This window comes from Lampetra fluviatilis, chromosome 20 (assembly GCF_964198595.1).
Source record: "Lampetra fluviatilis chromosome 20, kcLamFluv1.1, whole genome shotgun sequence".
Classification (NCBI taxonomy): Eukaryota; Metazoa; Chordata; class Hyperoartia; order Petromyzontiformes; family Petromyzontidae; genus Lampetra; species Lampetra fluviatilis.
This window is the reverse complement of record NC_136294.1, coordinates 12,321,361-12,346,412: the sequence shown is the minus strand read 5'-3', so window position 1 is coordinate 12,346,412 and position 25,052 is coordinate 12,321,361. Positions and strand designations below refer to the sequence as shown.

The 25,052-nt window shown below is 41.1% G+C and overlaps 1 long non-coding RNA gene across 2 annotated transcripts; it reads right to left on the bottom strand.

Annotated features, from left to right (window-relative positions):
- Positions 1-656: 656 nt before the first annotated feature.
- Positions 657-23,713, bottom strand: LOC144937973 (uncharacterized). 2 transcript variants are annotated; one of them, XR_013637803.1, is made up of 10 exons: positions 23,476-23,713; positions 17,811-17,844; positions 16,417-16,574; positions 11,641-11,839; positions 8,183-8,354; positions 8,017-8,080; positions 7,145-7,176; positions 5,831-5,941; positions 3,343-3,398; positions 657-2,921 (listed from the first exon to the last, which is right to left on the bottom strand). It is a non-coding gene; the product is annotated as an uncharacterized LOC144937973 (long non-coding RNA). The 2 variants fall into 2 exon arrangements; XR_013637804.1 differs by having other exon boundaries at positions 23,626-23,713.
- Positions 23,714-25,052: the final 1,339 nt, after the last annotated feature.

Sequence of the window (25,052 nt, the reverse complement as noted above, 5' to 3'; positions counted from 1 at the left end):
AATTAATTATATGGCAGTGCCCTGACAGGCTCAAACATATAATTCTAATTACACATTTAAATACACAATTACTTTATATGCATAGTGGTGTACAAAGGGGGAGAGGGTGTTAAAGGAAGGAAATGTCAGGAAGGGAAAATTGGTGGCTCTAAAGAAAGCTGTCTCTGGTGTGGACCATTGAGTTTCTAAGACAATGCACATAACTGTCAGAGCATGTGTTTTTTGTTTGCATGTTCACCACAAGTATATGTCGTTAATGCACGATTCCTTGCAAAGGTTTCAGTTTGGTGTTTTAACGTCTTAACACCTGTTTGATTGCCAGAAATGGTCAAACCTATTCTTATATGTTGATACTGGCAAGGGAGGTCCCATGATGTCTGGTGATTGTTGAGGGTGGCCAACATAGCAAGGGTGACACTAATGGTGGAATAACAACGAGTAAGCAGAGTGGAGAAAGGGGACAGCTGATGTGCAAGGCCAGGGCTACCCTCTACTCCATGCAAAACAACTTAAATAGGCCATCATCCTTTAAAAGAAAAACAAGTGATGTTCAACAGCATAGTAAGCAGTACAGTGTATCCTTTAAGTAATGGGTGAATACACCACAAGTCCGACATTTTTAAAATCTTTATTGTCGAGCACATTTCATCCACAAAGTTTAAGGCACTTCGGCAAAGTTAAGACCATACTTTTACAAACATACCCCAATGTACGCCCAGGATGCATTCCTAAAAAACAGAAATGAAATCGAAGTAAAGAGATGAGATGGTGGATCAGTCAGGGACGCTAACGCTTGGGCGCCACTTGGCACGTAAATGTCGCCATACAGCGTAAACAATGTTGGGTCTAAATGGTAAAGTTCACAAATCTCAAGTATGTTATCGCAACGTACCACAGTACGTAAAACTGGATAAGGTATAAATAAGTTGAGTACGTTATCGTGAACGTACATAAAACGGCAGAGCGTTAAATTGGGGAATTACTGTACAGACTTAAAAAGACTCGTAAAATAAAAATACGTAAATAGGATTTTTTTAAAAACAGTAATATAATCTTCTTTCGTATGGCTGATGGAATGATCCCCGCGATGGGGTCAACACTTCGTTGAGAATAGGGGGTAAGGGTATCAAGTGGCCCAGCTGGAATGTGGCAGGAGTGGAAAAAGTTGGCAATCCCTTATCCAAGTAGGGTTTTTTGTTATCCTTTGAGCAAGTACAGGCAGGTTATAACATCCCCTGGTTGCATTTCTTTAGTAACCTACAGATTAGTGGGATGACATCACCAAAACCCCAGACAAGAACTTTGATCACTCTGCACACCCCTATCCCCGACCGGCTAGAGGCACCGAAACTTAATTATAGACTAGAAGCATACCGTCTTGTGGACAGTGAGGGATTTTGGATTATACCCAGCATTAGGTGTGGCACCTAGTCTCTTGCCTGCTGCTCCAGACTCACCTTTATCGGTGTCACTATTATATTTTCAGTAAGCCAGGTCACTCACGTGTATTGTGAGTAAAGTCTAGTGAGAACAGTCGTGACCATTCACCCGAGGCGATTCAATAGGGTTGGTCTGTCTTTAATTTTTAGACAAGCCACCCTGCCAGTTGTCATGCAGTAGCGTATCTCTGGGACAACACGGTCAGCTCACAATGTTTCAGGATGACCCCTTTATCCCGACACTCACACCTAAGCCTACGCGTTCCCAAACACTCACACACCCTTAAGGCACTTTGAGCCTTAGATGACGTTCACCACCCACTTTGGGCTTTGTGTGGTGGGGTGGTCCCTATTTATAGGACGCTGGGCACACTCAATTGTGATTGACACCTTGTTTTCTGCACACTTTCATAATTTTCAATTACTCCCTTTCCCTATACACATCCTCCCCATTATATTTTCCCTTGTTACTTGTACCATGTGACACTAGCACACTCTGGAATAAGCTCCTGGGCCAGGACATCCTCCAACAGAAATTTATTCAAATCTGCCAGGCCCCTGTGTCAGGCCCTAGATCGCTACCACTAAAGCTTATCCAATTCAAATGTATGCACGGCACCTATTTGACCAATGAAAGAGCAAATTCACAGAAGCTTCCCGAGACTGCCCTTTATTCCCTCCAGGCATGGCTCAGACATACCTTAAAGCCTTTTGGTCATGCCCAGATATACTGAAATTCTACTCCTACATTACGAATGATTTTAAATAACATCTGTGGCACTAACCTTAGCCCCTCAATCAAATCAACACGATGGGGCCTCAAACCAAACGGTGCATCAAAACACACCAGCACGCATGACTAAAAATCGTTCATCTCACTGCAAGGAAGACTATCCTGGCAAAATGGAAGAATCATGAACTTCCCTCTTGGAAAATGTGGCCCAACTCCCTCCTAGCCCTTACAGGAACGGAGCAACTTAGCCATAAGCTTAGGGGCAGGGAGCGGGAACTTAAGGCTAAATGGTCCCCGTTCCTATTGAACCTGCCGTGAAGGGGCGCATGGTCGAGGAGACGAGTGGAGGGGACAGACTCTTGATGCACCACTCCATGGACATGACATTAGGTAGTTGGCTGCCCTATGAGATTTATATTGATAACACCTTCACTCGGTGTGTATGTTATGTTACTCGGTAGATTTTCTACTCCCTTTTTCATTGCTTGTGCTCTGTACCGGCCTCTTATTCAATGCAAAAATAAGTTCAAGTAAAAGTTGGCATTAATGAAAGGTAATACTTTTTTTGATTTGAGAAAGATTACAAGAACTTTTGAAAAGAGATGGGACAATTCCAAAGTCGAGCAGTGCTATGGAAGAAGCAGAAAGAGACACGGACTGGAATGAATCAGTAAGTGCTGTATCTTTTTAGGGTTCCAATTCTTGGTGATGACCCGCACTGTGTAAGAAGCAGGTGTAGCCAAATCTTCCTGCACAAAGGTAAAAGAAAAGGTTCTTGAATTATATTGTGACCACAAATCCTGAAAGTTAATTGAATTATTGTCTAGTATTTAGTCACAAAAAACTTTTATTTTACAGCATTGTATAAGAGCTATTTCAAAATACAAGACATTATGATTGTATAAAACCATGTTAAAAGTATGCTCTTGCTTGCAAGCGATATCAGGGTCCTTGTACATGTTACTCCACAATCCATGGTTTGGTAATAACCCACGTTCGTGGAGGCTGGCAGCATTGAGCAATTCACTTAAAACTTGTGGAGTGGTAAACTTGCCAACCACGAAGCTATTCTGCCACCGATTTGCTTTTTTAAAATGACACATTCATTTAAAAACATGTATTTACATGAATAAGCATTTCATTGCAATTATTTATGGGGGATTTACTCACCTCAGTTTCTAGGAGAATTAGAAACCCGATTCGACCTTTCACAGTGATAAGATGAACTGTGTAAATAAAAAAAAAACAATCATTATTACTTTAAGAATAGTTTGCAATTACAACTTTTGAATTTCCTCCCGAAAAAAAATACCCACATTAATATTATGGAATTAATTAATTAATCCGATTAACTAAATTAAATACTTATACTCCAAAGTGTACGCTCCCCCAACCTGTATTGACTAGAATAGTGTAGTATAATCCAGTTTATCCATATTCTTTCCTATCGTTTATAAACAGCAACAATGCAGAGATACAGAAGTTATGTGATTTCGACATGTATTTGCTTTGTTTGAGAAAAGGCGATTTAATATTTGGGGGAGTGCGAAGTTACACGGTCCATGGTTTGGAGTTCAATAGCCATAGTTGCACACAGAAGAGAGTCGGTGATTTATGTATCAGCATTTTCAGTGGTTTGCATGTGTAGGACTTGAGAAACACGCGTCATGCGTTGGATTGTGATACGGGCGCGCGGCGGACAGTGAGGGCAAACGGGGACACACGGAGCGGGGCGACATACTGTTGTTATTGTACGAATTAAGGTGGTAGGGTAATTAAGGGGGGCCTGTAGGTGTTCGGGGGTAATCGAGGACGCAGGCCGGTGATTGGACGAGAGGTATGGGTGTCAGGAATTGGCGCCTCGGTGTCTACAACAACAACACCACGTGAGGCTGGGGGCTGGGGGTGAGTAGCGAAGCGGGGGATGGTCCAATTAATTAAGGGGAATTGGTTCGGGGATAAAGGCAAAGCGCGTGGGGAGAAACGGGATTTGGTTGGTGCCTGGGACGAGAGACGGACAGAGGAAGAGACAGAGCAGCAGACAAGAGAGTATAGTATACGGTAGCAGTGGACAAGAGAGTATAGTATACGGTAGCAGTGGACAAGAGAGTATAGTATAAGGTAGCAGTGGACATAGAGAGTATAGTATACGGTAGCAGTGGACAAAGAGAAGACAGAGTAGGGTAGCAGCGGATAAAGAGAATACAGTATAGGATAGCAGCGGAGTAACGGACCTTGGTGGAGAAGCTACGACGGAGTGAGACGGCAGAGAGAACAAAGAGCGACCGAGCTGGAGAGAGAGAGCAGAGAGGGAGCGAGCGAAGCAAGCGGAGCGAGCGAATGGAGGGACATTGAGTGATGTTGATGGGGAGTTGTGCGTTGAAGAGAACGGAGGGACATTGAGTGATGCCGACGGAGGAGATGTGAACTATACGTGTAAATAAAGAACCGAGAAAGACAAAGAAGCTGTCGCGTCAGTACGAGTCCTACACATGGATCCGAGTTACTCCTGCCCATTGTTAAGGTGAAAGTAAAATAAACAACTAAGTCGTAAGAATGACCATTAATAAACATCAACCGCAGTCATAAACACACAAATAGCAGTGTGCAGCAAGTGTGTGGTTTGCCAAGGATGAAATTAGTGGTGCAACTATTATTTTATTTTGTTTAACCTTAAATAGTGGATAATTAAATAAATTTTAAATATAATTTCAGTGAGTGTATCAATTTAACTAATAATATATATTAATTTGGCAGGGTGGTCCAGTGGTTAGAGCGCATGGCTGTCTGTTATAATTCTGTGTTCAGAATTAAACTGAAAGCTGACTCAGCAATGTATCCCTCGGGGATTGATAAAAAAAATGTACGACCTTGTGGGAAGACACAAGTCAACCTCCGATGGAATTGCATAGGCCCGCGATAAATGTGGAGTGTTTAGCACTAGCTCGAAGATATAAGGAGATAAAAAAAATATCTTGAGATGTGGTTGCATTCAGACGTTAGTCAAAATCGTATTGTAGCATAGAAACTCCGCCCCATTTTTGAGTGGGAAACCACTTTGACATTGAACTTTATTATCTGAGATGCGTCAAAACGTGTCCCGTTTGTATTAGACCATTAAGACATACTTAAACATCCAACGTGAATACATAGGTTAATAGACATTAAATTTCAATAATATATTTTAATACAAAACACTTCCAATACATATTTTCATGAATTCTCATCATGAAATAACCAAACCGAAAATATACAGAATAAAATAGTATCGGTAAACATGTTTGCGGCTCTAGGATGAGACGTCAAATACAATAAATACTGTTGTAGTGGTCACATCCGAGACATTCCCTACAGCCAACACAAGGCAGTGTAATAGGATGACAAGCAGCCTAGAAAACCACAATGCACCACAGAAAGCACCCTTGCTGGTCATTAACCACAGAAATGCATTCATTCAGGAACTGTAGATTGGCTTAATACATGTAAGTATGGATAACAGATGAACATCACAATTGGGAATGAAATATTATTGCTTCCACAGCAGGGTGGTTGCTTATGCAGAGAAATGGATGAGCCAAATGCAAAAACTTTACACACCACCCTGCTCATAAACACCACAGCTATGTCAGAAGAGACCCGTGGAGTGATATAAACTTACCTTAAAGAGTTGCAGCCATTCATTAAATTGGTCTCATTTAGATCTTTGCTCTGGCACGTAGCTGAAGACTGAATTTCATCACAATTCTCATCCATTTCATCAGCGCTTTTCCTGTAACGGTTCACATTGAAAGCCATGAGGTACTGTATGTATTAAATAAGGTACATTCTGGACAGATTTTAATTACCGATGTGAAATGGTCATTGCTCAATGGAATTAAATGTCATTTCATTTTTTGCGATGAACAACATTTATTTGCATGTTTACCAATGTATGCAGTTTGAACATGAATGGGGCACGCACTGTCATGTAATAAACATGGACACAACAAAATATGAATATAGATTTGTAACACTTTCCAACATTTTATGCTGGATGAGGACCTCCACACACAGTGGGGGTTGTGGGAGTTAATTGACCATACTTCAACACGCTAGTCGGTGCAGGTTAGTGAAGGCTTCCAGTATTATAGATGTGAGAGCGTGGAAATGGATTTTGCTGCACTGCCCTCTGCTGCAACCACGCAGCACTCCAGCTTCCTCTAAAGAACCTGCTGTGGTGGGTGCTCTTTCAAGCACGATCCACCAGGCTCAACACTACTTCGCTTCTGAGATCAGATGCATTCAAGGCAATTGGTTATCGACCAAAACAGATCAAAAGCCTTGATATCGAACCTGAAGGTCTAGATTTGGATTTCATATTGAACCTTTTCTTTATGAAACACCAATTAAGAGCTCTCAAATGAATTAATTTGTGGCCAATATGTTGCCCACAGGCCATACGTTCCTCACCACTGTCCTAAAAGCAGTCTAATGCAACGTTTATGCGATTACAAATGAGATGCAAGCTGTGCTGTTCCTGGAATTGATTGGCTTGGTTCTTCTCCCAAGAAGATTGATTGGCTTGGATTAAGCCCCTTCCCTGCCATGCCCTGCATGGCTGGAAGGCAACAATCCATAAAAAAAAATATAAAGAACTTTTGTTTGGGTTTTCTCAATGTTTTGAATTTTTTTACTATGAAGTCACCACTGTTTCCATCCTAGCTAAAGCAGGTCGAGTGGCCGATCGCACCTTTCTTGACCTAGTGCCCCACTGCCATGGGAACCCCGACTTGACCCACTTTTCCAGTTCCCAAACATAGGTCAGTCCACTATTAAATAAATATGGGAGTGCGGTATATATTTTTTCCCTATATGAAGCTCTGTGAGGTGGCTAAATCTGGCTTTTTATGCGAGTTCCTTGCTATCACTTGTATTCACCATCTGGTCGAATAGTTACAAAAGTGAAACATGGAGAAAAATGCAAAGTACGTACATGTTGATGTTATTTTGGTCCGTTGCAGCCAACTAATAAGAAACAAGTTAAAATCACATCCTCAATGTTAAAGTGTTATAAAGATTTAGCGGTTGTGATTGCAGACATAAACAGATACATTTTAACACATAGGCTTTACGCGACCAATATTATCCAAAAGAGGTTTTTTGGGTTAGAGCGCATAAATATAAATGTGTCATATTATGGGTAAAAGATAGAAGTCATAACAGGTATTACACACAGGTACTGCCGGGGTCATGCATAGCGATAAAAAAAAAACATTCTCAGAAACAACGTAGAAAGTGAATGTTAGTACCAGTTACCACTTGTTGCCACATCAGCAATTTCAACAATTTCCTTTAAATTAAAATGACAGCCTACAAAATACCGATTGGTACATAGCAATGTAAATTGATATCTTACTTATTTTTAAGTCACACACACTAACAAGATGAACATACAAATGCTACAAATGTTGAGACCAAAATAATTACGGGAAAGTTCACAGTAACTAATAAGTCCAAAAGAGCCAGCATACAGATTGATAAATAAGCACCCATCTCTCCTGTCTAGCTATGCAGGAAAGGTCATGCTGATGAGCCCGATCAAGGGTGAGGTCGCTCATCTATAATTAGCTTTCACTGTAGTTTTGCTACTTGTCATAGTCTGAATGCAGCTGTGCCCACCAAAGTACAGACTTCACCTTTGTCAATATATTGTGGCCAACATGGGGTTATTGCATTTCCTCGATCACTCATAGAAAAAAGGAATCAGATAGCCACTAGTATCATGAGAGCGTCAGGATTAACTAAGGGGCATGGATACAAAGGTATTTTGATTTGACCATGGAGTTAATACTTTGATATTTGTACCTGGTGATAATAAGCATTCACATCCTGGGAACCTGGGGGAGTAGATTCCACAGCAGGAGATGACCTGAACATAAAAATACATGTGTCAGTATAACAGCTGTGTTTTTCCATTTAAATACAAAATTAAATGTGAAAAATTGCAAATATGCTAAATATATTTACTTACTTGCATCGGTTTTTATGCCATCTTCGAATACGTTTTATGCCCTGAGGCATGAAAATGCCAACAACAATTCCCATTAAGATTCCAATGCCAATGCCATCACCAAATGAAAGGCATTGAGTGCCCTGACAAGGAACAACAGTAGACCTAGGGGTAGAAGCAGTAGTCTGGATATCTGTGAAAACAAAAAAGCAGCCACCTTCAGACATACAAAAATGTAATCGGTTTAAACAGTTTAAAAATACAATATTACAATTAGGCCTCGGCAAGGTAAGTAATTTACCCTTTTTACCGGGTAAAGGTGTCGACATGCCAAGGGGTAAGGTAAAGGGTAGGGTAAAGGTAGCGCGAAGTATTACCCGGTAAATACCTTGCTTACCGCTCGCAAAATGCTCCATGGTCTGTGGCCTCCATTTAAAATTGGAATCATCGAGAGTATTATATATGAATAAAGTGCTCTTCCTAGCATTTACCTGTTATAAACCTTTTTCATGTGTAGTACTCCCAGTAATTACCCTGTAATCGGGTAATTTGTATGAGGTAAGGGTAAAAGGTAGGGTAAAGGTAGGCTAGTTGCTTTTGACCTTTTACCTTACCTTGCTAAAGGTAAAAGGTAAGGGTAGAGTGATTGTATTGTGGTAAGGTAAAAGATAGGGTAAAGGTAGGCTCGTTGTTTTTACCTTTTACCTTACTTTGACGAGGCCTAATTACAATTGATATACAGTAATACCTCTGTCAACAAATCCTCTGGGAAACTAAGTTCCTTTATAATGAAGTCAACCGTGCAGGGCCCATTTTGCCCTATTTTTGCAAAAAAAATATCTTCAGAAATAATGCAGTGATTTAAGAGTAAAAGGTTGAATGCTGTGCGTGCACATCACTTTGGACATTTGGACATCTGTGAAGAGCTTTATAGATCACTGGATTCCTCCAGGATAAATTAATATTCTGATTCTGACTGCATCAGCAGCAAGTGAAGAGCTTTGCGAATCTGCCTCACTTGGACCAATCAGCAAGTTTCACCAGTCTTCCCTCATCCCGCTAGCCATTGCTAGAGCTTGTTTTATTGTTTTGCAGTGGAATTAAGTGATTTAATTACCCCCATTGTCACCCAAATTAGAAATTAGTGCGAGTGTCCTTACTCTGCAAAAAGTGCAGTGCAAATCCATCTATTTGGAAACGAAAATGCAGATCATAAAGAGGAGGGTTAGAGGCGGGAAAGATGAAAAGTGAAGTGACCCATTCGTTGGGGTTGGTGCCGTGCACCTCAGAGACAATTTTAAACCAAGCAGACAGTGAAGGCGACTGTGCAGCAATGTTTTCCTATTGTACCCCCTTCTCTGAAGTCTGGAAACGCATCCCCTATGCCTCAGATGTTATACCTAACTCTGGTAACGACGTTTCTGATAACAAAGTGACGTCATGGAATGCATCTACTTCGTTAACCGAGGTATTACTATACACACACACACACTATGTATTAACAGATTAGAAACTGCATGCACACAGGTAAGTCTTAGCTCTCCGATTTTTTTTATTTGCCAATCTTAAGACTCCCGAGGGTAGCAGTTCTCAAATCCTATTTAAATATGACCAAAACGCATGCGATGAGTAGAAATTTTAACTATCGATAGTGTAGTCAATAGTTTGATGAGAACTATAGAGTAGCTATAGTTTTCTTGAAGGAGGACTCAAAATTTGAATGATTTAAATCCAATGGCATGATTCAACAAATACAGATTCGATTGCAGGGCCTTCGGTCCTCTATAAAATTAAGAATTACATTTCGCCAGCAAGCGTACAACATTACAGGCATTGCTCCATCACCAACGAAGAGCTACTTTGCCCACTCTAATTTCAGCCATCGCGGATTTGACCCTTGCCAAATTTATTGAGGAATAGCTTGCCCATCGCGCCCCTGTGGCTTGACCATCCACAGTTGACCATGATATTCCTTAATGCATCATAAAGTACTATACTCTAACTGCACTGCTCCCGATGATGATACCATGAAATACACATGAAATAATATTTCATAGTATGTAAAAGTATTTTTAGTTCATGTTTTAAACTGCAAAAAAAGTACGTGTTATTAACCTTATCTGAATTTTCTTATTTACTTTTACATGTACAGTACAGCACTAGACAATACACTAAAAACATATGAATCATGTTTTACAATTAAATAAATACTTCCCGCTTCATGGTTGGGTTAATGTAGGGTAACATAAAACAAAATGAGCAGTTGTCATATTACAAATCAAACCCTATTTTTTTATGCCTCAGAGTTTGCGGATTTCGGATTTGACGATTGTGCCATGGACCCTTGTTGACCCCAGTATGAAGGAGCGTAAATAGCTCGATTTTTTTTCCCCAAAAGTATTTAATCAACAAAACGATATCAGGTACAGAGGATATGAAAGGGGGTTGTGACACCAGTACAAACACACATTACGAATTAAAGTGCAAAGGAAACCTGTCTAAACTGCATGTTTAAATAAAATCGACAACCCTAGTCTTACTAAGCTCTGATACCCCTGTAGGAAAAAAAGGAGGGGGAGAAGTGCATAAATGTCCTAATGAATGCTCTTAAGAATCAATGCCCACTGGAGGAGAGGTAGTGAAAGGGTTCCATGTTTGGTGGTAAGCTTCTTAGTTTGGCACTTAGATGCTCTAGTGGCAAATGTGTATAGTTTATTGGCCCATTCCTGCACTGTTGGGGGAGCATGCTCTTTCCACTTGGCTGTATTGGTGCGTTTTGCCATAACATTGAACATTTGGAATACAGTAATGTATTTGCGCCCCTGTAAAGGCCTTGAGGTTTCAACCCCAATAGGGATGTTTCTGGTGAGGGTGAAACGCTCGTTTTGTGAATGTGGTTAAAGTAGCAAGTGCTGATTTGAAAAAACGTGTTAATGTCTGGACATTCCAAAAAGGCATGTCTGTATGTTTGAGGGGTATCCGGGGGGCATCGTGGGCAGTTGGAGGTTTTTTTGGTCGAATTTGGCTCTTCTTTGGTTAGTTAAGTAATAGCCATGGAGCAATGTAAATTTGGTTTCTCTGAGGGGGGCTGATAGATGGCTCAATCTTGATTTGACACTCAGCCTCCACACATTAATTCAACAATTATAGTCGTGAGCATTATTTGGTTGTTCAAAACTATCTTATAACAAGGGTCCAATGCCTTGGTTGGATGACAAATGTTGACAAAATACATTTCTGTGAAATAAAAAGTTCATACCAAAGTGACACATTTATTAAAGATCATCAACAAACTGTCCATCACAATTATAAACTAACAATAAATGTTGTTATTTAAAACATTAAGTACTGTTTATATTCCATTATTTCTGCATCTATTCAGTTTTTTTCATAAATCCACTGCATATGATTAAAGCTTCTCCCCAACAGTCTGCACATAACAATAGCCTCTATGTCATAAAGCAGGAGTTTTTGCTCACCTCTGGGATTTACATCAAGAATCATAATATGTTTCACCACTGCAAGCACAGGTGTTGGAAGTGTTATTTGGCAAATATATTCCCCACTTTCATTCTTCTGAACGTTGCTCAACGTTATTGTTGCTTTGCCATTGAGGATGTCTCCAGACCATGCAGCATTCTTGCGAGCAGATCTTAGGCATCCAAGGTAACCGAGGACCTAAGCAAAGAACATAAAAAAAATTTTACTCATTAACGGTCTTTGAAATGTGTATTGTGGTATAAAATAAAGTGCACCCTTAAAGACACGCAAAATAATGCACGTGCTAAAACTGATCATAGTAATTGTCAATGTTTTACTTTAAGAAAAACGTGAGCATCTAACAGCAATGTTGGTAATGCTCTTCATTGAATATGGATAGATATATGGCTACAGAGCACCATTCCTGAGTAAATATTAAGGATCATGTTCAGGAAATTTAAGAATTCAATTAGAAAACGAGATGACTCGGATGTTAGTGTTGAGTTGACACCACTCAGATCCTGGGTTTTAATGCTTTTAACTAAATCTAGGTTCTCAATGTAGTGAGTTTATGGTCACAACCCAGAGATCAATGATTGCATTAAAATTTATATATAAAGACCTTAATTTGTATGTCTCAAAAACTTATCGACATGGTAAAAAGCTGAAATTAGGCACAAAGGTGTAGCTTTTAGGACAAACGACAGGAAATATGAGAATCTGAGATTTTTCATTTGAAGGCCCCAAAATCTCGATTTGAAGTGCCCCATGAAAATACCCCCTAAAAATGTTTGTCATTCAGAAACCGTTCAAAATTTAAGATTGCGTTTTTTTTCGTTTGATAGAGCATGAAACATCAAATACAATTTTATCGAGAACCATTGTTTTATCTTTGATAGTTTTTGATATATTTCGGATGCAGGTGATGATTATAGGCCGACCGAAACTGAATTTCTGGTTTCGGCCAAAACCGAAAGTAAACCGAATGTAAAAAATTTACTTTCGGCCAAAACCGAAAGTTAACTTTTTGGCTTCGGCCAAAACAGAAACTATGCCGAAAGAGGCCATTTGTCAATTTTCGGCGCCGAAACCGAATTTCGATCGGCCTCTAGACGCGTCACAGACTCGAACGCACCAAGCCCCCTCCTGCTGTGTGGAACCCATGTGGAGGAGGAGGTGGGGTGGGATGGGGTGGTGGGATGGGGTGGTGGGAAGGTTGAATTGGATCATTGGAGAGGTTAGGCCTCGGCAAGGTAAGGTAATTTACCCTTTTTACCGGGTAAAAGGGAAAAGGTAAAGGGTAAAGATGTCGACATGCCAAGGGGTAAGGTAAAGGGTAGGGTAAAGGTAGCTCGGAAGTATTACCCGGTAGGGTAAAGGTAGCGCGAAGTATTACCCGGTAAATACGGTACCTTGTTTACCGCTAAAAGCTCCGTCGCGCAGTCCATGGCCTACATTTAATAAGTAATATTAAAACAAACATTATTAAAAACACGCTTTTATGAAATGTACGAGTAATGGCAAAACTCCACGACTCCAGGAAGTGGCCCCGAGGCTTGCCATAACGTAAGGGACCGTGACCAATTACAGCCAAAGTCAGTTGAGCGTGGACAATTAGACTCAAGCCGAAACATAACATATAAAAAATAATGTTTAAAAATATAAAGATTTTTTTATGATAGAATATAGTATTGTCATCAGTATGACCTAAGTATACCAAGTTTGCAGTCGATACCACATTAGGAAGTGGGTAAAAATTGAGTTTCAAGATTTGAGGATACAACAACAATAACGACAACAACGACAGACAGAGTGAGTTAAAAGAAAGTGTGTAAAATTGTAATCATCGAGAGTATTCTATATGTATAAAGCGCTCTACCTAGCATTAACCATTATAAACCTTGTTCATGTGTAGTAGTTCCCTAGTAATTACCCTGCAATCGGGTAATTTGTATGGGGTAAGGGTAAAAGGTAGGGTAAAGGTAAGTTCGTTGCTTTTTACCTTTTACCTTGTACCTTACCTGCTAAAGGGTAAAAGGTAAGGGTAGAGTGATTGTATTGTGGTAAGGTAAAAGGTAGGGTAAAGGTAGGCTCATTGTTTTAACCTTTTAACTTTTACCTTACCTTGCCGAGGCCTAGGAGGGGTGGGTGGGTTGGTGTGTGTGTGGCTGGTGGGCGGATGAGTGAGTGAGTGTGCGTGCATATGCACACTGTTGGCATCAGCACGCTGCTATAATTTGCTCAGTGTACTGTGCGTGCGCGCGTCTGTGTGCTGTGCGTGCGCCCACGTGTGTGTGTGTGGTGTGTGCCTCGAGCTGCCTGTGAGAGCCCAGCCTCTGAGCCGCTCAAACAAAAGTGCTCCTGGTGGACGGCTGCTGCTGCGAGTGCTGGCTACACGTGTGCTGCTTTCTGCTGCTGCTCGCTAGTTTGGTGGTTTTGTGGGGGGGGAAGTTATTTTTTTCTTATTCTTCTCCGCCGTCTGTCTTATCCCCCCCCCCACTACCACCATACCCCTCTCACCCCCATCCTTGCTTAAGTGTACGTGTGTGCGCTGCTTGCGATCGCCGGAGAGAGTGAGGCGCGTCTGCCATCAACCACCGCCGCCGCTGCTGCTGCCCGAAGTCGCGTGTAGTTAGTTTAAGAGGCCGACCGAAACTGAATTTCTGGTTTCGGCTGAAAACGAAACCAGACCGAAAGTAAAAAAAAACAAAAGTTTAAAATTTTCTTTCAGTTGAAACCGAAACTATGCCAAAAGAGGCCATTTGCCAACTTTCGGCGCCGAAACCTAATTTCGGTCGACCTCTAATTATGATGTTGAAATCTGAATACAAAAACGGTAAAAGATAGGAGGAGCTTCTCCTCATAGTATTAAGTTGATACATTTTTGTTCTTTCTTCTAAAAAAAGAACGGAATCTTTACATTGAGTGGTTTCTGATGCGTATGTCTTTAAATATAAGAAGTTGAATCAAGTCATCAACAAAGTTTTTTTTTGCAGAAAAATGCAAAAATTGGAGAAGTTAGCGTCTGATCGTAGATAAATATACAATGAATATTTGTTTTTAAAAAATGTGAAAGATACTAGTGAAACAAATCTTAAAAGCTTAATACAGCTCTCACTACATGGTACATGTATAAAATGCAATATGTACAGTACTCAGTGTCAAATTTATTTTTATTTGAGTGGAATGTTCCTTAAACATTAACAATTTTTTGTATTTTAACATTTTTTACACACATCTTTATTGACTGAAATTTGGCGATAAAGACGAATAAAACTTTCATGAACTAGTAATTAAATGCAGTTTTCCACTCAATTTGGCAAAATTACAGCTCTCAGAATTCAAAATATCAGTTTGTCATGTGACAAACATGTCTCTGTTGCTAGGTGGGTGGGAAAGTGCCGCTTCCATTGACTGAATCAGTATCACTTAAAGAGATCTCGGATTTAGTTGTATGATATCTCCTTCTGCAGAGGATTCTCCTACATGGGATGATGCACTGCTGCTCTGTGAGAGTTTAACAATTGTTTTAATCTCACGTCATATAATCAACAGCACGATTCAAATGCAATTGTACATGCTTCATGACAATAGCTTTGGTTTGATTGTTTTTGAAGGATAGGGCATAATTCAGGTATTTACAACCAGGAGTGCACTGACCTCTTAAGGGAGTGCAGTCACCATTAGGGGCGCTATGAAAGGTTAAGGGGTTATATGGGTAAGAATAAGGACACCTAGGGGCTGAAGAATTTGTATTGGTGGATCTGTGCAATCCACACACTCAAATGCCCTGCCCTTTGTCTGCTTCTCTATAAAAATATGGCTATACATGTGATTATGCATTCCACAAACATACAATGATGACACTTAACTCCAATGTGCCAAAGCGTCTGTAAAGACAGTCTAATGTGGCAGTGAAAATGAAATTGTTGAGATCCAATGACTGTACTGGCAATGGTTGATCAATTTTATACCATGCTTTGTGATAATCAATATTGGTTGAGAACCACACTCCTTAAGATTGTGTCCAAATTGTGTAAACAGAAAAAAAGTTAGCTATAACCACCATTACGAGACCATGAGCAGTCAAGTTACATATTGGTGGATGACAAGTATAGGCTGAGAGATTGCCCTACATTCTTTTTCGTTGGCTCTGTCAAGAGAGAACACCCCAGTAGGCATAAATGGTCCTTTTTAACACAGACGAAACCTCGTACTCAGATTTTAAATGTTGTGGCTTGGCTCTCCAATACACCGGTGTGCTGTACTACTAACGAATTGGCATGTTCTGTTTACGTGACAACCCTAATTGGCTGTGTTGGGTGGTGGCGGGTTTAACGACACATTTTATCTTTATGCGATATAACCCAAAATACCTGTATTGTGGATAAATGGTCCTCTTTGCCAAAATGTTAACCACAGCAATGTCTATCCACATTACAAAGTCATTGTTGAGGTCTGTGATTTCAATTCTAGATTTCTGAAGTTACGCTACAGTAATTTTGCTGGAGCGGTCACACCTGATGATAGATGCTTGTGTTGCTTCCAAAACGTCGTGATTAAATTTAGTTGTTTTCATTTTTAATTTATTTCATGTTTTACCTACGTGACTTTACCGAAAAAACCAAAGAGTCTGTGATTTCTAGTTTATAATAAACAAAAATGTGCATTCTGATAACAACAAGACCTTTCAATAAACATGTTAGAACACTGCAAGTTTAACTAGACCATGACCAATGTATGTCCAACAAAGTACATATGGTTGCATTACTCACTTTGCCATGTTGTTTATGTTCCCATAAGACTTTCACTGTCTCACTGCTTCTGTACCCGAGCGTGAAGTTGCAGGGAAGATCAACATCCATTCCTTCCGTTACGTTTAAATGATATCTTAGCGCAAGTATGCCAGGCATCGTCAGGAAGAATCCTGCAACTGAAAAAAATTAAGTGTTCAATCCTGCATTTCAATATAACACGAGCCTGAAGATTATGCATACACCATCTCTCAATCTCGTCCAGGCCCTACCAACACTCATTTTATTCTATTTCCATGACCAGATTTAGCAAGCCAGAAATACACCGCAGAAGTAAAAGCCATGCCTGACCCAAAGAGGCTGATGTTTTCAAGACATGAGGTCAACCTTTTTATCTTTCAACTACCGACTCTCACACCCTCCCCTCTGCCTAATTCCATGTGGCCTAGTGGCCAACTTACCCATAGTGGAAATGTACGTGACGCTGGGAAAAGTGATTGTCAGGTGGTCAATCATGGCCAATACCGTTGATGCCACCACACTGTCATCTTTTCCATCTGCTAGATCCTGTATGTGTCGTAAAGTTGACATCCGATTTTCTAGGTCTGCTTTCACAGTATCTTACAATATAATTTTAGGCCTTCCCCTTAGTCACAAAGCTTTTGTCACCAGCTCTAATACCTGCCTCTCAGTAACCTTCTCTCCATCCCCTATAAGTACCACCCATTGGAACCTCTTTTTTATAATTAGATTGTTATGGCTTGGTTTTTATATATTCGACTACAGATTGCAAACCTTATATTTTCATGAAACTCCGAGCAGCCTCTGCATACATTGAGGTCTTTGCTTATGCAGCTATGAAGACACACAAAATTGGTCTGTGTTGTGGCACACGCCTGCAATCAACCACTTTGGAGGCAAGGGTTCATGAATAAAGACAATTTGTGGAATTCCCAAACCAGCTTAGGCTGCAAGGTAGCTTAAAAAATGCCAGCACAGCAAAATGGTTCTCTCATATGCATGGCCTTTCTTTGCTACAGTACTCTGGTTTCCTGCCACAAGTAAAAAAATACTCATTAAATATTAACTAACCATCCCAATGCAGGACACCTCCATAAGACAAATTATGTTAAGTGAAGTTTTCCTGGCTAATTACGTGGCAAAAATGTACGCATTTCATTTTCTTAGCATTAACTTTATATATCAAATGCATTTATATTTTATTGTAATGTACCCGTACGTGCAGAGACCTGAATTTTGTACAACAGTACGGCATTGAGCAATTAGTAGCGAGTCCGTTTGATGAAGATCGTGGGTAATTGAAGGCACGCGTGAGGTTTGATTGTAAACACGTGCTGAGTAATGTAGTGATACCGCTGCTCTTGAATAAACTAAAAACTAAGAAAAATACTTACCAATGTAGAATGCAGTAACAGACATGACGAGTCTCTGCCAAAAAAACCGAGACAAACTAAGTTACACACCAAACATGAGATGTTTTAAAAGCACGTAATATCAATGCAACAAATGATGTAGGGTTAATCTCGGACCAAAATGTTGCATGATCATTTTGTGGTGTGATCTGTACACATACTTTACAGGCACGTGACTTCATACCCATTCTTAAACACTCACGCATAATCAGAAAACCGAGTTATTCCTGATTCCACGAAATCATGGGTGAGTCACTTTGTTTACAAACCAGACTGTGTAGTAGGAAAAAAGCCACATAAATTGCGCAATTTAATATTTATTTCGCATTTGGCTTGTGCGTTATCTTGTTTCCCCCAACTCCTGTCCTTCATAGATTAGGAGTACCACTTATCATGACCATCTTTGAGCATTACGATTCCCGAAACTGTTCATTTTAATGCCAAATGGGTTCAACTGCATTTCAATAATTCTAGATTTGAAGCTTTCGTGACTGCAAGTATTCATATTCTTAGGTTTTTTCGGTAAAGTCACATAGGTACAAAATTAAAATTAATAAAATTAAAATAAAATAAAAATCACGACGTTTCGGAGGGAACACAAGCTTCCGTCTTCAGGTGGAACCGTCACAGCACGATAGCTGTATCAAGTAAATGAGAGATTACAAGAGATACTATCCCGTATATATACTGGTTGAGGGGGGGGATGGGCCAGGAATGGCCCACTTTTTAAATCCTTTATATTAAGTTCGCTTGCTTGCTTGCTTGCGTGCTTGCTTGCTTACGACCGTGCAAATCTTTCGGTCGTTTTTTAAACCACTTCCCGTGATCCAATCGAGCTGACATTTTGCACACAGACTCGTTGTGCGAGACAATTAATGTTCGTGAAATTTATTTCCAAAATTTTACACTGTTTACGGAAAACAAATTAAATATTTAATTACCAAATTGCTTAATACTGGCAGACAATCATCTGACCCATAGGTGGCAGCCATCTCAAGCCAGAGGACGAGAGGACTCTAGCCGCCACGCATATAAAGGATTTATAGTGAAAAACTTTGTTTTTACGGGTTATACTTGTTATCATTATGGTTAGGTGTGGCTTGAAACTACGGCTAGTCTACATAACAAAAGACTGAGCCTTTATTGTGGTAAGGTGCGGCTTGAAACTACGGCTAGTCTACATAACAAAAGACTGAGCCTTTATTGTGGTAAGGTGCGGCTTGAGACTAGGGCTAGTCTACATAACAAAGGACTGAGCCTTTATTGTGGTAAGGTGCGGCTTGAGACTACGGCTAGTCTACATAACAAAGGACTGAGCCTTTATTGTGGTAAGGTGCGGCTTGAGACTACGGCTAGTCTACATAACAAAGGACTGAGCCTTTATTGTGGTAAGGTGCGGCTTGAGACTACGGCTAGTCTACATAACAAAGGACTGAGCCTTGATTGTGGTAAGGTGCGGCTTGAGACTACGGCTAGTCTACATAACAAAGGATTGAGCCTTTATTATGGTAAGGTGCGGTTTGACACTACGGCTAGTCTACATAACAAAGGACTGAGCCTGAGAGGGGGGGTGGGTGCCAGAGTTGTTCAAAGTGCAACTGCTGCTAATGAGACCGAGCCTCTGCCATGTAGATGGTAAAAGCACAAAAGCAGGTCAGGAAGAAACAGCCTCCTGCTATGTTGTTTGGTGGGTAAAACTTATAGCAGGAAACCAGTGTGTGAAAAAAGAAGCTAAACATGGTAAAACAATACTGGCTGTCTATCAGTAACCTGTACAGTAACTCAAGAATAGTTGTTTGTCAAATAAGATGGTCCAAATGTGTGTAGTTAAATCTTTTTTGCATGGTTAATCACATCTTTCCAATGATTACTCAATTTGTAACCATCATCACGGTTGAAATTATGTCTGTGTTTGTATATTTGTATGGCTTCGTGTACAAACCTTTGATGGTAGCCAGGAGGTTTGCAGAGTACCTTGGTCTCGGAAAAGACAATTTCATGAGAGCCCACAGAGTTGTAGCAATGATCGGCAATGGCCGAAGAATCAGTTCTGCCGTGTTTCAGATCTAACTTGTGCTCGCGGACACGATCAGAGACATGACGTTTCGTTTCTCCAATGTAGCAATCACCAAAACTGCAACTCAGTTTGTAGACTCCAGGATACGGTAAGTCAAGAACGACATCCTTCACAGATGGAATCAGATCATGAATTTTATGCACTGTACTGAATCGGACTTGGATCTTATGTTTGTTTGGAATTTTGGAGATCTTTTTGGTCACGCCTGCTATGTATGGCAACGTGATAGTTTTTATCGGAGTTTCATGTGGCTGTTTCTGTATGGTGGGAGAAACAGCTTGGCGGATGGTGCGGTCAGAGTATCCATTCATCCTGAGGGCCCGATGTACATGTCTTAATTCACTGGCCAGGTGGTGTTGGTCAGAAATGCCATGAGCTCTGTGGTATAGCGTTGTGATGAGAGAATTCTTTTGAGATGGGTGGTGGTGGGAATCCGGTTTCAAGTAGGAATCTGTGTGGGTGGCTTTCCTGTAGACAGAATGTCCCAAGGATCCATCAGGTCTCCTCTCAAACAGAATATCTAAGAATGGTAGTTTACCATCTTTCTCCACTTCCATGGTGAATCTGATGGATGGGTGTCTGGAATTGATGTGGTCCAAGAAGTGGTTCAATGCTGGGAGGCCATGTGGCCAAATAACGAAAGTGTCATCCACATACCTCTTCCACAGGGAAGGACGCAGGGTGGATGTCTGGATGGCGTCTGATTCAAACTTTTCCATGAACATGTTGGCTATCACTGGTGACAAGGGGGAGCCCATAGGGGTACCCTCATTCTGTTTGTAGAAGGTGCCATTCCAGGTAAAATAAGTGTTGGTGAGGTAATGCCTAACCAGCGCAGGTACATCCAAATTCAATCCATGTTGGACCAAGTCCTCAATTATTGTTAGGGTGTCCGGTACTGGGACTTTGGTAAACAGAGATACTACATCAAAACTGACGAGGATGTCATCAGGAGATAGTACCATGTCCTTGACCATAGAGACTAATTGGGTTGAGTTGAGTACTGCCGAAGAGGTCTTGCCTGTGAAGGGAAGCAAAGTATCTGATAGAAACCGGGCTACTTTGTAGGTAGGAGAGTTGATCGTCGACACGATGGGTCGTAGCGGGGTGTCTTCTTTATGGATCTTGGGAAGACCATAGAGTCTGGGAGGTCTTGCCAATGGTTTTAGAGAGGGACGATTGGTTGGTTCGATTAGGGAAGTCAAACTCGTGATGATTTTGTTGGTTTTTGTCGTTAGGCTATTAGTAGGATCGTTTTTAATTTTGGAGTAACTCCCATCATTAAGTACTGGTTGAGGGGGGGGGGGATGGGCCAGGAACGGCCCACTTTTTATTATTATGGTAAGGTGCGGCTTGAGACTACGGCTAGTCTACATAACAAAGGACTGAGCCTTTATTGTGGTAAGGTGCGGCTTGAGACTACGGCTAGTCTATATAACAAAGGATTGAGCCTTTATTATGGTAAGGTGCGGCTTGACACTACGGCTAGTCTACATAACAAAGGACTGAGCCTGGCTTTACTGAAAAAACCTAAGAATATGAATACTTGCAGTCACGAAAGCTTAAAATCTAGAATTAATGCCCTCTACGGGGAGGAATAAAAACTATCACGTTGCCATACATAGCAGGCGTCACCAAAAAGATCTCCAAAATTCTAAACAAACATAAGATCCAAGTCCGATTCAGTACAGTGCATAAAATTCATGATCTGATTCCATCTGTGAAGGATGTCGTTCCTGACTTACAGTATCCTGGAGTCTACAAACTGAGTTGCAGTGTTGGTGATTGCTACATTGGAGAAACGAAACGTCATGTCTCTGATCATGTCCGCGAGCACAAGTCAGATCTGAAACACGGCAGAACTGATTCTTCGGCCGTTGCCGATCATTGCTACAACTCTGTGGGCTCTCATGAAATTGTCTTTTCCGAGACCAAGGTACTCTGCAAACCTCCTGGCTACCATCAAAGGTTTGTACACGAAGCCATACAAATATACAAACACAGACATAATTTCAACCGTGATGGTTACAAACTGAGTAATCATTGGAAAGATGTGATTAACCATGCAAAAAAGATTTAACTACACACATTTGGACCATCTTATTTGACAGACTATTCTTGAGTTACTGTACAGGTTACTGATAGACAGCCAGTTTTGTTTTACCATGTTTAGCTTCTTTTTTCACACACTGGTTTCCTGCTATAAGTTTTACCCACCAAACATAGAGGAGGCTGTTTCTTCCTGACCTGCTTTTGTGCTTTTACCATCTACATGGCAGAGGCTCGCTCTGGCACCCCCCCCCCCCCTCAGGCTCAGTCCTTTGTTATGTAGACTAGCCGTAGTGTCAAGCCGCACCTTACCATAATAAAGGCTCAATCCTTTGTTATGTAGACTAGCCGTAGTCTCAATCCGCACCTTACCATAATAATAAAAAGTGGGCCGTTCCTGGCCCATCCCCCCCCCTCTCAACCAGTATATATACGGGATAGTATCTCTTGTAATCTCTCATTTACTTGATACAGCTATCGTGCTGTGACGGTTCCACCTTAAAACGGAGGCTTGTGTTGCCTCCGAAACGTCGTGATTTTTATTTTATTTTTATTAATTTTAATTTTTTACCTACGTTACTTTACCGAAAAAACCTAAGAATATGCATTTCAATAATCACCCCTGAACATAAAGTAAACATTGCAGACTTTCCAGAACTCATCAATCCATGATTCCTGCACGCACGATCTGCCAAACGTATCCTGAGCGAAGGGATGCTGCCGTTCGTTGGTGGTTGTTTAGTGATTATCAGCAACCCTGGTTTAGTCATCAAGAGGCGGTCGCGGTGTGATCTCCGGACGCGGCAGGTGAAGCAATAGCGCAAGTGTCTCAAATACCCGCGCCTGTCGACCCAGCAGCGTAAATTGCTCGACCCAGTTGGTCGACTGGCTGGCAGGCAGGCAGGTCATTTGCGGTGGGGAAAAGTGTGGGTAACTCCTATCTCTTCCGAGACGTCTGATGAGCAGAGAAGAGTAGGCCAAATTTGCCTCCAGATGGCTTCTCTGGAACTTTATCCATAATAGAAGTTTTTGGGTTAGACCGCGTAAATATAATGTGTAGATGTCGTGGGTTTACTCTCCAACACACCGGTGTGCTGTATTAGTAACGGACTTGGCATGTTTCGTTTACGTGACAAAACTTGGTAATTGGCTGTCGGGTGGTGGCGGGTTTAACGACACATTTACGCGATGTAACCCAAAACCCTCTGTTATGGATATTTTTCTTGATGACAATTATCGTATTGATGACGATAATGATGATTATCTTAATGACAATTATCTTATTGATGACGATCTTAATGACAGTGATATATTGATGACGACGATAACAATGACGATTATCTTAATGACAATTATTGTATTGATGACGACGATGACAATGACGATTATCTTAATGACAATGATCGTATTGATGACAATGACGATTGTCTTAATGACGATGACCTTATTGATGATGATCTTAACGATACTGCCCAATAGTGATAGCGAGGCCTCTCGCTGGAATAGCCGCGGCATCTTCACCTGGGACCGAGTCGCAAGTCGGCAGCTGTCACGGCCGATGTTGGGCGCTTGGACACGAACAGCGCAAAGCTGGTGGGAGACGGCTATCAAAACGGTAGCACTCTGAACAACGATCAACGTGGCCTCCGCCTAGAACAACAATTTGCGTACTTGTATTACAGCGCCGCCGCCTTCCCCGCCTCTCCGTGGTTATCTACGGCAGCAGCAGTCACACCCGATGCTTCCTCATATAGTGTTAGCCACGGGTTACATCATCGAGCGCTTCGTCGATTCCCCCGGATCGTCGCTTTGCTAAACCAGTGCGATCGATTATTCGATTCCGTGGGTCTCTTTGGCGAGGGAATTCCACACAGCGACGAGCACGTCAAATTCAGAAGTGCGTGTTCAACGACGGCGGTTTAGGAGGTGGTGGGTGATGTGACGCATGGGGGCCTGGCCGGGTTGTCCAATCGGACGCATCTCTGTCTGGGTCGGGCCTCCGGAAAAAAAATATTTTTTTAATATGAAAAAACGTAACCAAGATATCCTCTTGTTTAAATGTACTTATATGGCAAGGATAGGCACAGTACAAAGAGTCATGTAAATCGTGTTTTTTTCATAAGGTGAGAGAAATTAACACCGGAGATGAACTTGAAATTTTTTCAATTGATAAATTAGCAAAAACATCTTTGAAAACAATACATCATAAAACATATTGAAAAATGTCAATGTAAGAAATTACATATGAGTAAATTATGTGAAATAAAAAAAAACACAAAGCAAGAAGCCAATAGCAATCTCTGGACAGCTCGAACAGGAATGTAAGACAGATTGAGAAAGGAAAAATGCAATGATAACAATTCTATTAAGTATAGACCTAAGGGCTAAGGCGCTAAATGTGTTTCTAATTTAGCCTAAAATAACAGCCAAGTAACCCTAGTTCCTGCCACTTCAGAAATGATCATATATAAGGTAAACTGGGGGAATATGGCAACTTATTTTTCTAATCAGTAATTTTGACAAAATATAGTATTTTAGAAAAGAAAATTCTTATTTTTGCCACTTCATTTTTTGGCTGCTCGTTGCAATTTCTTTGCAGTGGTAACAAGTGTTCGACTCGTTTTAAGTGAGACATATTATCCCTAAACTAACCTCCCCTCTCTAATGCACCATCTGCATCGTCAGCCAGGGTCTCTATACTGCTGGATGAATGCCTCACTCCCTTCGTCTTCTCCCCCCTCTAATGCACTATCGGCGTGACACTCGTCGACGAAGAGCGACGCTCCTTGTCGCTCGGCTAGGGAGCCGAGTTCCACCATGGGGGCCACCTCCCCGTCCACGGAGACCACCCCATGTCTAGGACCGACAGAGTGGGCTGTTGCTGGTCTCCCACCTAGCAACTCTGCTGTTTTTACCCCATTGTCACTCATACATCTCGAGTGTCAGGTCAGATGTTTTAACTCTGGATCTCTCTTCTTTTTGTGTTTAGTTTTTTGTCCTTCCCCTCAACTCCGATGAGCATGGTTGGCTATGTACGGTGCGAAAGAAGTAAAAAAGTTAAATGCTCGAACCATCAAACTGCCACTGTTACCTCATCT